We start from the raw sequence: 13,104 nt of genomic DNA, 5'->3' as shown, positions 1-13,104 counted from the left end.
CATAACCTTTAAGGCAGAACAAGACTTTCCAGCTATCTAGATATCTAAAACCTCATCTGTTCAATGATCAGGACTTGCTGATTCCTAAGATTCCTTCCATTTCTGCAATATAAAGGTCATGAACAAGAGAAAAAAAAAATGAAGTGGGTGAAAGGTCTTTGAACTCAGAGTCACAGCTATTTTTATCTGAATAAATGTGGATGTCCTTTGAGCCCAAGAGACTTTGTGGTTTTCTGCCTAGAATCTTCATGTGGAATTGTCCTCTGTGGGTGAGCTGCATCTCTAGTATGCAAGTTCCTTGAAAGTATGTGTTGCTAAACTATCCATGTCAATTTGGGCACAAACTATCATTGGGTTCTTTTAGTAAATATTGGTAGCTTTCAATAAATAACAGTAGGAGAGGTATAGCTGTTCTCCTCAAAACAGGTAGAGTAAAAGCCTTCTCTAACTGGCTTCTGACTGAAACAGTTGAGTAGTAAGCGGGAACCCCACCTGCTCATTATGCTCCTTGAGGTCCCAGCTCCCTGTGCTTTGAGGTGTCCCAGTCGTTCTTGCATGGAGGATTCATCAGAGGCACACACTTAACATTCTAACAACCCAGCTAACTATCCAGTCATAGCCAGGCAACCAGGAATGCCCTGAAATCAAAAGCTAGTCAATGGGTCATTTTTGAATTGAGCTTGGTGGGTTGCTATAGCCTGTGATGTAAGGGTAAGGAGTTATCCAGTAATATTTATAGCCAATTCATAAATCTTTGAAATAATTAATTCACAAGTGAAAACGTCATTGTTAAAGTTACTATTGCAATTTTCTAGATGTTAAATTATAGGCTTCATTTACATTCTAAGTAGACAGGTTTTAAATGCATGTTCACAACTAGGGTAGGGGCCCACTTTGAGAAGGTATATTAAAAGTACTTAATACTTCCACATTGTATTTTATATGGAAGCATTTGAAGTACATTACAGAAAACCTCACAGTAGAGATCACACTTTTTCCCTCTTTTGGGCAGAGTTCTGCGCACACAGTGGCCACATTATAAAATCTTCATTGAGTATGTGTGTGTGTATGAGGATGAATGCTCTCAACGTGAATCCCCAAAGAAGTACCACCTTAAGTGACATGGGAAAAAGTATTTTTGTCTAATTTAGCATATACTCTCATAGCTTGGTTTGTTTTCAGAATGTCCTTATTTTTATTTGGCTGCTTCTTATTCTTGTGAGTTGCATAATATTAGTATATCCACAAAATATTAGTATTTTAGTTCTCTTACATAGCAAAAAAAAAAAAAATGTTGTAACTATTGTAAGTCTAACTTGTTCATTTTGCAAAGCCCCTCCTGATGTTGCTCTGATCTCCAGCTTTCCACAACTAGAATATTCATTGAGGCTTTGTTCTTTATCCCAAAGACCCATGTGCATGTTTCTATGTGCTTCCTCTGAGGACTGTAAAGTCCTACAACTAAGACACAGGGTAAAAAAGTCAGGGGAGTTGCTATGGGAAAATAAGTAGGATATCTCTGGAGAGGGAGCTGCTTCTGTGTTCTTTTAAACATCACAGAGTAACCCTTCCTTTCTTCCACCTTTCCTTCCTTCCTTCCTTCCTTCCTTCCTTCCTTCCTTCTTTCCTTCCTTCCTTCCTTCCTTCCTTCCTTCTTTTCTTCCTTCCTTCCTTCCTTTTTTTCTTTCTTTCTTCTTTCCTGCTTTCTTGCATCCTTGCTTTTTTAAAGAAAGAACCAGGGTGAAGAGCAGCTCATTTTCAAGCTGGAGAGCTTGGCAAACACTGGCTGCAGGGTTTACTTTGGTTTAGGAATCCCACTGCCTCACTGGAGTGCCAATCAGAATTCCACAGCCATTCTTGGCGACTTGGAGGTGGGGCTGACTGATGTACAGCAGTGATTTGACCCAGCACTTGGGGCAAACACAACCAGATTCATCAGTGTTAATCCTGTTGTCTCCCAACCAGCATTTTGAAAGTGCATTAACATTGGTGGCCTTACATTTTCGCATCGGACTTCTAACTGGTAATTATGCCTATGTATTCCTTGTAAACTTATCTTTCCTAACAGTGTAGGACTCATTACTGGTGCCTGCAATACTAAAAATCTCTCGCTTTGATCTGATTTTTGCTTTCTTATTGTCCATTTTAAGCTATAGTTTCATTTTTCTCTTCTTTCAGGAAATAGAGTATATGAGATATTATAGACATTCGAGCAATCTGTTCTAAGCTTTTAGGTAAGAAGTTATATATACAAGAAAATGGATGCAATTGGTCAGGTGTAGTAACTTGACTATGATCTTGTCAGTAATAACTACAATAGTAAGTGATAAGGAGATATTCAAAATATTTGGAATGATCCATACCCTCCAATATACATGCACTTATACTAGTTAGTATACATGCAACAATGCAGGTATATCTTAGTAGAAAAATGTACTAAAAGGGTAAATTCATGTGCAGCTATTTTTGATTTCTAAGAATATACTAAGGATTCCTGTTAACTTGTAGAGGGTCACTTTTTACCTGAAGATGCAGTGATAATAATTGTCATTATGTAACTTTGGGCTCTATTACATTAAGCTTGTGAGGCAGGGTGGCTGTCTTCCAAATCTCGGAGAAAAGAATCTATCCCCCTCCTCCTCTTCTTAGAGTCAACAGTAACCAGTAGAGATGCAGGCAGTTTCTACTGCTGGCGTTCCTGGAATGGCTCTAGTCAACAGGTGGCTATTGTGACCTGAGAGGTGGCTTTATTACTCTATGTCACTGCTAGATCAGAGAACTCTTCATCATAGAGTAATCCTGACTTATGTTCCTGCATCTTTGAGGCAACAGCGAACAGGATAGAGAAAATGATGTTAAAAAATAACTAATGGTTAATGAGCTAAAGCCAGTTTTCAATGTGCAAATCATTCCTATGATGTTTTTTTCTTGGTAATAACTAGCTACACAGAATGATAAGGGGAGGCATAGAAAATCAGGTACTAGAATTAGGTGACATTTTATAGGTTCTAGGCATAATTATTTTACTAATCACATATGACTATTTCTAGTAGTGATCTTTTATGCTGACCCGCATTGTGATATAATGTTCTATAAGGACAAACAATATTATATGCCTCCACTTTATTTCATTGTGATTATCCTAAATAGTTGGAAATTGAGCCTTGTGAATGAAAAGAGAGCATTGGAAACAATGATTTGCCTCAGGTGATATTGTGTGAAATTAGGGGACTGAAGAAAATGTTTAACAGAAGCAAAGACAGGAAATTATTCAAGGAATAATTTATAATCTTGCTTACAGCTCACACATGTACAATTTTGTTTGACATTTGGGGGGGGTTAGGATAGTTATTTAAGCCATCTAGACAACCTATAATTAAAAGTTCAATACAAGATCACAAGCAATTGCTGATTTAAAATTGTTACCTAAATATAAGTAATTACTAGAAAAAATTGAAATGTACAAATATATTTTTTATATTAAAAGGCAAGGGCTTTATGAATGCCAGCATTATGCAAATGACTTTGTTTCTAGAGAATTGGATTATGTGTTGCATCTCCCTTATTTATTTAGTAAATGTTTGTTTAGCCAGCACAAAGTAGGTACTGACCATTTTCTGTACTTAATTTTGTCCACTTAGCACTTTGAGTAAACAATTTCCCAAGAATGAATATTATTATTTAATAAATTAAATGACTATCAATACAGGGGAGACTTTGTGCGGGGGTGGTCACTGATCTACTGGGTAATCAGGAAATCCTCCATTGAATTTGGTATACCACAGGTTTTCATATTTCTCGCGTAAGGCTGATGAAAGATCAGTGGACTCCTAAGATTCTGAAGTCTGTGGAGTCTCAGGTTGCTTAGAAACTCAGTGACTATGGTCTTGCTATGGCAACCCAGTTTATCAGTGAATGCAGAACTCACTTCACTGGCATTGTGCCAAGTATTTTGCTGGTAAGAATATTTAGATCAGCTCTTTTATCATATTAGTATTTTTATTGTTTACACAAGCTAAGTAATATTACAATTTACCAAATTTTTAAAATAGTCATTTATATAGTTTATAATAGATAGAAACTACATACAAATTAAGCTTAAATTCACCATGTAATTATAGTTATTTCAAATATATTGTCTACTGGTTAATATCCCATTTTCTAAGCCCATATATATATGTGTGTGTGTGTATGTGTGTATGTATGTATGTATTTGCATTAAATTAAAGGCATGAGTATGTTAGACTTGCATCATATATAATCTTTGTGGTAATAGAAGATTCTGTAATTTTGACTTCTATTAATACTTCTAAACAAATAATCTATAAACTTATCCATATATATGTAGTATATTTTAATATTTTCACTTTACATTACTCACATATAAATACAATAAATATGTTACCACATTATTTCTCTTTAAAATCTATGCCTTAAATAATATACCACATAATCCAACACAAAAACCTATTAGAAAGTAATTTATTTAAAAAGCTCATTTCTGCCATAATGGAAACACATTAGGGGCATATACTCATCCTCAGTTTGAATATTTGCTCCCTGCAGTACATATTCAGCTTGTTTGCCCTTTCTGATTTGAGGCATGTTTTCAGATTTTAATGACACCTTCTTCTTTTTTTTTCATATTCATGCCATATATAAACTGTACCTCGTCATATATCGGCATAGTATTCCTTATCTCCCTATTGATTCCAGCGCTTGTGTTTATCACACTCACTAGCAGAGGCAGAGCCAGCAGCCTCCCCTGAGACAGGGCTGCTGCAAAGTGCTATTACGGTGCTTTCCTCCTGGGTTTGGCATTTATGCATTTTGTTTTGATATTTAAGAGTTCATCATATTAAAGTTTCTCCTGGGAATAAAAGAATCAGTCTGACTCGAGTTTTTTATGGCACAAGGATACATTTGGTGATATTTTTTTTCCATTTTTCCTTACACTTCATTCATTTCTACAGAATTCTGAAATTGATCAATATTTTTAATCCTCTAGTATGTCCATTGAACTAAGCAATGCCCAGATTAATGATGATAAGCCTCAACTCATAGATGGAAGCAAGAGTCCAGACAGATCTTAACCTATTTTTCTTGAATTAACTGACATCAGAGCAGAAAAGCTGTTCTGAGAGTCCCTGTTTAAGGCAGTAACGACTAGGCCACACTGACACCCACACCGGGTGCCATTTGGTAGTCAGATAAAGGCCCACTGTTAACAAAATAAATGAGCAGTCCAGAACAAATCCACTAAACAGCCCAAAGGAATCTCACTATTAGCAAGGGATCACACATATTAGTCCATAAAGAGATATTAGATTGGCATGTAAACAAATTAAATGGCAGAGTATATTCAAGATACTTGGAAAGAACTTTTAATAGGCAGGAAAACAAAAACAATGTAACCACTTACTAATTATCTACATTTAATATTCAGTAACGGGTTTTTTTGTGTGATTGAATTATTCTAATACATTTTAGAAATCTTTATTGTAATCAATTATGACTCTTTCTGGCAATGGACACATAAACACAATCGGTACAGAGATCATTTAAAATGTTTGAGAAAAGTTTATTTGTAGGAGCTTGTCATTCATTCTTGTTGCAGTTACTCAATAAACGTCTGGAATAAAAGAAGTACTAAAACCCTTCGAAAGAATATTTTCTAATGTGGGAGAATCAGATTTTGCTTAAAGCAGATTATATTTGTTTTTTTGTTCCATTACGTTCCTGGTATCTACAAATATTTCAAAATGCACATTAGGAAGATAACCAGTCCTTTTAAATTGGTATCAGATAATTTGGAAAAGTAAAGTTATCTCCTCTTCTAACAATTTATCTCCTAACAAAGAATTTACCATACCTATGTCTCTTTTTAATCTATGCTTGTGATACCTATAGTATAGGTTCTTCAGCATCTACGGTGTAGAAATCATATTGCAGAGATATTTCTTTCTTTCTTTTTTTGTTTTAGAGGCTTACTCATTAGATAATGTTTTATGATAACACTTTTGGTGAGATGGTTTACTTGTTTAAAGCATATGAGCTAAGGTCAACATTTCACATAGGTTCTGAGAGTAACAGTTTGGGTGCTTTCAACTCCAACTAGCTGAATCAATATGGGGACTTGGGGGGCCCATATAATTGAAAACTGCGGAATTAGTCCTCTTCAGGCACAGCTGGATCAAACTACTGGCTCTTTCTTCTTCACTTTCTCATTCTTTTTTTTTTTGTAATATATTTTATTGATTTTTTTACAGAGAGGAAGGGAGAGAGACAGAAAGCTAGAAACATCGATGAGAGAGAAACATCGATCAGCCGCCTCCTGCACATCTCCCACTGGGGAGGTGCCCGCAACCCAGGCACATGCCCCCGACCGGAATCGAACCCGGGACCCCTCAGTCCGCAAGCCGACGCTCTATCCACTGAGCCAAACCGGCTCCGGCAACTTTCTCATTCTTAACATGGGTGTTGGCTTTGATCCAGGGTGACTTTCCATGAAGCTCTAAAATGGCTCCCAGCAATATGAGCACAGGTTGAGGATGGGGATGGGAAAGAGATGATAATAGAAAAATTGGTTTCCACCAATACTGAACAAAAAGAACGTAGGTTTTGTGGGTCCTGGCGGGAAATGCATGTTCTGTAACACTCGCTATTGAATTAAATAAAGAAAAATATTAAATAGAATATCGGCATCCTCAATGGCAATACCATGTTAATACATATTTTATAAATCAAAATATGGAGGCAGCTTTTGAATCTTTCCTTCTGAGCTCAATATTAAAGAGCATCTCTGAAAGCAAAGTCAGCCATTCATGCTCTGGAACCCAGACGGCTGCTCTCTACCCAGCATGCACTAAAGACCCGAGGATGTTAAGTTCTTAGAGAAATGTTACCTTTTTTTCTTTCTGGGAAATGGAAGCATCCCTTAAGGACTATGATTTAGTCAATTGAAATAGCTGAATTTAGTCAGATTTATTTATTATGTTTCATCCTCAACTAAAAATTGAAACCAATTCCCCAAAACACATCTTAATACTCATGTATTGGAATTTTTTTCAAAACACAGTTTCAATTTTTTTTTTTTTTTAAATATATTTTATTGATTTTTTACAGAGAGGAAGGGAGAGAGATAGAGAGTTAGAAACATCGATGAGAGAGAATCATCGATCAGCTGCCTCCTGCACATCTCCTACTGGGGATGTGCCCGCAACCCAGGTACATGCCCTTGACCGGAATCGAACCTGGGACCTCTCAGTCCGCAGGCCGACGCTCTATCCACTGAGCCAAACCGGTTTCGGCTACAGTTTCAATTTTATTCACTTAGGATTGGATGAAGATTGTCATATGCAAGGTAGAAAAAAACAACAACAGGTTTTTCAAGTAATTTTCACCAAAAGACTTGGAAATCACCACAGTCTTATTTACCCCTAATCTAACTGACATGGCTGATAAGCCAGAAAAAAATTTAGTAAATAGCATAATTTTAACTTAATCGTCAATTTTTAGTTTCATAGGTTGGAGAATTTAAATATTTTCTACTACACACAATGGTAAATACAAAGTTAAAAATAAGTGCCAGAATAAAGTTTGTTTGGACTAAAATGTTTTTTGGTGATATTTGGAAACCCATGATTGTGTAGTGAACTGCCATTGGAGGTGGGATACCTTTCAAAACAGAAATATTATAAAATCTGTGGGTGTGTGAGCATCTCCATAAAAGGAGTGAAGGGCCAAAGATTTCTGCTGATTTAAGGATAGCTGTGCTTTTGTAAGTGAAATTACAGTAAGTCAATTTGGACATAATTCCAAATTTACATACCGAAAACTATTTGAAAGAATATTAGATAAAAATGATTTGTCATACAAAAGTCAATTAGGACAGATAAATGTAGGCAATAAAGGAAGAACAGAAGGAAAACTTAAAAAGAGAAACTTGTGAAAGAGAAAAGAGTTTATGCTGAAGCTTATAAAAACAATATTTGGGACACGCCTCTTTATAACATGGAAAATGTTGAATGGTTTTAAATTTTGAGTTGCATAAAATGGTGTTGTTTCCATGTTTTGTGGACTTATTTCACCTCCAAATTTTACTCACTGTAGCCTTCTGTCTTCCAACCTTCCGTGGTTACCCAGTTTCCCCTGAGGAGCTGCAGAAAATGAGAGGAAAAACAGGCCTAGCAACAAGCCTGGACAATGTCCAGAATCTGTTTTCAGTGCTTGGAATACATGGAGGATGCTGCTGCAAGTCTTGTGTATGCAGCTTGGGAAAACAATAATATCCTCAGCCTATTCCCTGTAAACAGGAAAGCACTGTGTGGTTAATGAAAGGCGTTTTACAAACACACAGAAGCATATCAGACAGCATAGCATCTCGGTTCACACTTGACTCTTTGCCCATAAACTGGAAGCACTGCGGAGTAGGACAGTAGGTTTACCTGAATACCACGGCTGAGAGACCTTGAGCCTCAAAGCCAAGGGGACAGTTGTGCCCCAGCAGGTTAGATGCACCGATTGAGCAGTGTAAAGCTAGCAGGAATAGCAGAGGTGTTGAAGGGTGACATTCCATAGCAATTCAGATTCCATACCTATTGTTTATTTAAATCAGACCATCGGAACAAAAGAGAAGAGTGACATTCAAATGTCTGAGAGGGGATGGTCACAATAAACATGTGTTGAGTCCTTTGGTGTTTGTTGGAGAACAAGGAACATAACGAACACTTGCATAAAGACAGAATTGATGCCGCCTAAATCTAACTAGTAGAGTTAGAAGGATGGATTATTTAGTCCTACTTAACCGCAAGGTAAATTCCTTTATCAAGTCCAGTTCCTATGCTCCATAATGCTAGGCAAACTTTAATGCAGATACTAGTGTCAGGGCTAAAATGAAGTTTAATAGGTCAAACTTCCCTATTTCTCCAAATTTAAGTGTGGAGATTCCAAAGGGAGGGTTTTACTCTGCCTCTGAGAAATGTTCATGGCACTCATTTAAGCAGATAACCAGCTATCACGGGCACACATGCAGGACATGTGCAGGGTTTTGATATTTTAGAATTATTCTGAATTTATATAATATCTGTCTAATACATTATAGAGTAGTAGTCTGCCACTTTTTATTCCGTCTGAATTCTAAATTCTATAATTCCTAGACTGTAAAAAAGAATTTAAATGAGCCATGACATTTCAGAGAAACATTTGCATCTTGGAAATCTTAGGAATATATTTCAAGTTCTTGCAAGGGGTTCATCTGAGAAGGAGCCTCTAAAACCAGCCCGCTGGTCTTTTGGGAGACAGAAACCCTTGGTTTTTCCAAAACCCCACTGAGAATCAACTTGGAAAATGATGGTTTGATTTCACCGTAGGTTTTGATAGACTGCTTTATAGTCCTTTAAAATTCCTAGCAGAAGCTGCTGTGTCACTCAAATACAGCAGGGTTTGTGCCACATGGTTCTTCCAAGTGTCAGGGAGAAGGATCAAACTTCTCCATCCCAAAACAAGAGGGGGGGGGGGGGGCGCGGGGAGAGGAGAGAGATCTAAAATGGATTATTTCCTATGTAATGATTTTTAAAATAAAGAATTGTTATACAATGTGGTTCTTAGAAACTTTTTGTTCAGCGTTAAAAAGAAATCTAGCCTGGCTGGCATGGCTTAGTGGTTGAGTGTCAGGGTTTGATTCCCAGTGTGGGGGTGTGTAGGTGGCAGCCGATCAATGGTTCTCTCTCATCATTGATGTTTCTTTGTCTCTTTCCCTCTCCTTTCCTCTCTGAAATCAATAAAAATACATTTTAAAAAATAAAAAGAAATGTAATTAGGTATGCTTCCAAGTCCTTAAAAAGTGTGTTAAGTGTGTATGTGTGCAGATGTATGTGTGTATGTGTAGATGTATGTGTGTGTGTGTGTAGATGTATGTGTGTTTAACGCTTTCAGAAATCTGATGCTCAAGTGTTGGATATCTTTAAATTTAAAATAACAGACTGTCAGGTGGCATAAATGTTAATATAATTAAATTTCCCAAGACAGACTTGCTGGTGTGGCATGTGTTTTCATCAAATGGAACAAAATCACTTTGTCTCATTACCTATCTGATTTCTTTATATAATTTTTTATGTTTTTATATATTGATCATGCTCTTTAACTTTTTAAATGTTGCTTAACCAGAATAACAAAAACTTAAAAATATTTTCTTTATTTCATTTTTAAAATCCCACTTTAGGGATTATTTCTAACCTAGATTACATTTATCAACATTAAAATTTGTTTTACCTCAATTCAATGAGCTTTCTATATTTCTGTTCTGTGAATATTGATTGCATAATTTTTTTCTAAACTTTTTTTTATTTGGCATTCATTAACTAAAAGCTAGCTTTTGTTATTGACTTTTTTCCTATTATTTCACCACTGTTTTGAGGCCTAGTTATTCTTTTACCTGAATATTTGTTCCCCCTTTCCCAATAATTTTCCATCTACCAAAGAAATACGAAATTTACTGAGAACTATGCGCATCATAACATTTCCTTATGTTTCTCAGTATCATTTAAATGTTGACTTTCCCCCCTCTCCTTAGAAAGTTAAGTCAGCTGTGCAATCATTTCAAGCACAGATTGGCTCTATCAACATATTTAGATGGCCTATGAAATTTACCTATTGATCTGACCCTACCACATGAGAACTATCCACAGAGGTGCTCTCTTTAATTTCTCTTTTACACACACCTCTTACCAGGGCTTCTTTTAAACATATGGGTAAGTTTATTTTATATTTTTAATGCAGTATGTTTGCTTTCATCCCTGTTTCAGTTCATTAGAGTACATGGTTTAAATCTAAACTTTACTCTGAAATTCTTCATATTATCTTTACTAATGTTTTGAAATATTATTTTAAAGGTGATATTAAAACCCTTCATATTAGACTCTCAAGCTTTCACTGGCATTACATTATACCATTGAGTCTTGTGCATTTAACATTCTCTTATTAAATTATGTTCATATATATTTATTCATTTTTATTTTTACATGTAAATCCCCTCTTCACCAGACTAAGGAAGTAGGACATGCCACTGGTTTAATGTTTCTATAAATGAACATGACAGAAAATGAAAAAATAGATGTATGTTCATATATATATATATATATATATATATATATATATATATACATATATATACACACACACACACATATGTAACAGGTATATTATACATGTGCATAAATATGTATGTGTGTATATAAATCTCCATGATTAATTATACCCAAGAATTAAAGTGCTAAAACAAATTTTACCTTAAGAGTTTTACACTGGTAACTAATATTTTGAGGTAGTTTACAGGTCTTCAGAATAGATCTTAATTGTTTTAATCTCAAAATAATTCTGTTAATTGCCACTTACAGAATATGATCACTGTTCATTCCTTGTTTATTGTGTTTAGATACATTTTCCTCTTAATACAATATCAAATGTCACACAATCATTTTAAACTAGGGGCCCGATGCATGAAATTTGTGCAAAGGGCTCGGTCCTCGCAGCCACGGCAGCTGCCTCTGCCTCAGTCCTCGCAGCCGTGGCTTCATCCGGAAGGTTGTCTGGAAGGTCATCTGGTTTAAATAGCATATTATGCTTTTATTATTATAGATTATTATTCGATTTGTATAAATGTGTTGAAAAGAATATGTAAAATTAGGTATTAGCCAAGTACTTATTTGTCTTTTCTTTTTTTTCTCAGAAAAGTGTATAGGATCTCAGGCTATGTAGGTTTTAATCCTTGTTTTGGCATGTTTTAAAGGGTGACCTCAGCTAGCTGTCTACAAAACCTAGTAAGATGATATGATAGGTCAATGAGGTAACCTAACACATGTGAACTACTTAGTTTAAGAGTTAGCAGATAGCAAGCCCCCAATATATGTAAACTCTGTTATCGAATCACCATCATAATCCATGTCTTTGATTATTTATAAAATCTAGAATTATAACATATATTATACTAACATTCTTTTCATTTGCTGAATTGTAAAACAATTTATTATTTAGTTAAGAGTCTTTACTACATAGATCCTACATACAGCTTTACATTTTTCAATGTATTTTTTAATATATTTTTTCTTTTTTATTGTTTAAAGTATTACAATAGTAGTACATATGTAAATGTACCATCTGCTTTGATCTTCAACTCGAGTGTAGGTAGACTTTATAGTTATATACTTTTTGACAAGAAGGGAAATCAGCAATATGATTACTATGTGTTGCCTAGTTCACAATTCTATTATTGTTAATAAAGCTGTGACCAGCACGTGGGCCATGTGATTCCTCTTCTAGAACTCTTATAATACAACTATCATCAGCTTCTTGAATATGTTGCAATATTTATGTTACCCAACTTTAGTCTTCCCTTTTTACTTCACGTGTTAAATTCCATGAGTCAGCTGATCTAAAAGTATGTTATAAAGGATTTTTAAGAACCTTACAAATGCTAGAGTAAATTTTCTTTACTCTGCTTATATTGTTGAAGTAGAAAAAAACTTTCAAAGCATGATTCAATACTTAAAAAAATACTATGAAAGTTAAGGGCATAAAAAAAGAAAAATTTGGAAATTTAAAAATATGATAGTTTGGTGAAGGCCAAGGAAGGCCAACATTACAAAGTTTTCATACAAATAATAAATAAAAGTAAAAATACAATAAAAATGAAGTTAACATAAGTAATGGACAGAGACACTGGGGCGGTGGGGGCTTGCCCGGGCTGGGAAGGGATGGGGAAGGAGGTCAATTGGGGAAAAAGGAGACATATGTAAAACTCTAGACAATAAAATAAAAATAAGAAATAAAAATAAAAAAATAAAAAAGGACTGTGAAATGTGAAAAATAATGAAGTTAAAAAAATTTTAACATTTTTTAAATTGTCAAATGTTAGAAGACTGTTTCCTTACTATTAATAAGGACAAAAATACCCATGCAAAAGAATAAATAAGGACATTATCACAAATATTTCAAAATATAAATAGCTAACATATTTAAGAAAATAGGTTAAACTTCACTAAAATATTTACCAATAAAAAAGAACTTGTTACTCCTAGCCGGCTTGGCTCAGTGGATAGAGCATCC

The 13,104-nt window shown here is 35.1% G+C and overlaps 1 protein-coding gene across 3 annotated transcripts in view; it reads left to right on the top strand.

Moving 5' to 3' along the window:
- The window catches only part of CD36 (CD36 molecule (CD36 blood group)), a 275,923-nt gene that overhangs the window by 217,319 nt on the left and 45,500 nt on the right, over positions 1-13,104 (top strand). Inside the window, exon 1 of one of the 3 annotated variants that reach the window (XM_081102357.1) lies at positions 1,914-2,023. The exons of the other annotated variants lie outside the window; for them this stretch is intronic. The gene's annotated coding sequence lies outside the window, so the exon portion shown is untranslated. Of the gene's footprint in view, positions 1-1,913; positions 2,024-13,104 lie in introns of those variants that run through there. 3 annotated transcript variants of the gene reach the window in all.

Source organism: Myotis nattereri (genome assembly GCF_964212035.1).
Source record: "Myotis nattereri genome assembly, chromosome: 11".
NCBI classification, from domain to species: Eukaryota; Metazoa; Chordata; class Mammalia; order Chiroptera; family Vespertilionidae; genus Myotis; species Myotis nattereri.
The sequence above is the reverse complement of the archived record's forward strand: the minus strand, read 5'-3'. Positions and strand labels throughout refer to the sequence as shown.